Here is a 2,184-nt window from a genome sequence, read left to right as displayed (position 1 = left end):
CTCCTCGGAAGGAAGATTGGGCAATCCTACTTCCGTAGTGATACTGCCTCGGAAACCCAAGGAGGGGTTGCTATGAGTCAGGTTTGACTCGACGGCACATAACAAAAACAACAACATTTTAATATACTGTTGGATAATGAATGCAATAACTTACAGAAAAAGTATATTAATTTTTTTATATTGTGGTAAAAATACACACAACACCTTCGTCAGTTGAACAACTTACACATACACAATTCAGTGACATTGTTACATTCTTCATGTTGTGCAACCTTTATCTCCATCTTTTCCCAAATTATTCCACCACCGTTAAGAAAAACTCAATGCCACTAAGCAAAAACTCCCCTTTTCCTTCTCTCTCCCTACTCTCCTAACCACTAATAATTTTTGGTTTCTATATATTTCCCAAAATATATTGCAAAGACAAAGTAAAATATTATAATGAAATATGCTAAGATCTGGAATTAGACAAACAAAAGGGAAGAACATGCTTGGCATTTCTCAAACTGAAAGAACTAAAGATAAAATTCAAGCCTCAAGATACAATATTGAAGGATTCTGTGGGCAAAATATTAAACAATGCAGGAATCATAAAGAGAAGATGGAAGGAATAAACAGAGTCATTGTATCGAAAAGAATTGGTAGACAGTCATTTCAGGAGGTAGCATATGATCAAGAACTGATGGTGCTAAAGGAAGAAAGAAGCCCAAGGTGCATTGAAGGAATTGGCAAAAAAAACAAAAACAAAAACAAGAGTCCAGGAATTGATGGAATTCCAATTGAGATATTTCAACAAATGGATATAGCACTAGAGGCACTCACTTGTCTATGCCAAGATATTTGGAAGACAGCCACCTGGCCAGCCAACTGACTGGAAGAGATCCATATTTGTACCCATTCCAAAGAAAAGTGATCCAACAGAATGTGGAAATTATCAAACAATATCATTAAATGTCAGAATGCAAGTAAAATTTTGCTGAAAATAATTCAAAAACTATTATAGCAGTACATAGACAAGGAACTTCCCGAAATTCAAGCGAGATTCAGAAGAAGGCATGGAATGGCGGATATCATTGCTGATGTCAGATGCATCTTGGCTGAAAGAAAAGAATACCAGAAAGATGTTTATCTGTGCTTTATTGACTATGCAAAGGTATTCGACTGTGTGGATCTTAACAAATTATGGACAACACTGCAAAGAAAGAGAATCCCAGAGCACCTAATTGTGCTCATGAGGAACCTGTACATAAACAGAACAAGGGGATACTGCAAGGTTTAAAATCAGGAAAGGTGTATGTCAGGGCTGTATCCTTTCATCATACTTATTCAATCTGTATACTGAGTAAATAATCTGAGAAGCTGAAGTGTTTGAAGAAGAACATGGCATCAGGATTGGAAGATGGCTCATTAACAACCTGTAGTATGCAAATGACACAAATTTGTTTGCTGAAAGTCAAGAGGACTTGAAGCACTTACTGATAAAGATCAAAGACTACAGTCTTCAGTGTGATAGCACTTTAGCATAGGGAGCTCTGGTAGCATAGTGGCTAAGATACTTGCCTGCTAACCAGACGGCTGGTGGTTAGCATAAGGAAAAGAAAATCCTCACAACTGGACCAATAAGCAACATTATGATAAATGGAGAAAAGATTGATGTTATCAAGGATTTCATTTTACTTGGATCCACAATCAATGTCCATGGAAGTACCAGTCAAGACATCAGATGACACCCGGGTTACCCTTGGGGCCTAGAAATGGACTCACATCCGTGGATTGGCTCTCAGCCCAACAGTAGAAAGACCTACATGCAGAACACCCACCCCAGTGTGGTGCACCCACCTTCTCCAGGGAGATGCACCCTTAGACCTATCAGCCATGAGACATCAGAGGGGCAGCAGTCACACAGAGGGACAGCTGGACAGACAGGAATGCATCAATAAGAAGGGCACAGGGAGTGGGTAAGTCACAGGGACAGGAGGGAAGGATGGTAACTGGGGCGTGAGATCAAATGTGCATGAACTGTTGCATGTAAAACAAATCTGCTTTGTAAATTTGCACCCAAAGCACAATAAAATTTTTAAAAAATAATAAAAGAAATCAGATGACATATTGCATTGGGGAAATCTGCTACAAAAAACCTCTTTAAAATGTTTAAGAGCACAGATACCACTTTGAAGACTAAGG

Source organism: Orycteropus afer, unplaced genomic scaffold, assembly GCF_000298275.1.
Source record: "Orycteropus afer afer isolate SDZICR_OR568_19922 unplaced genomic scaffold, OryAfe1.0 scaffold01034, whole genome shotgun sequence".
NCBI classification, from domain to species: domain Eukaryota; kingdom Metazoa; phylum Chordata; class Mammalia; order Tubulidentata; family Orycteropodidae; genus Orycteropus; species Orycteropus afer.
This window is presented reverse-complemented; position numbering follows the sequence as displayed.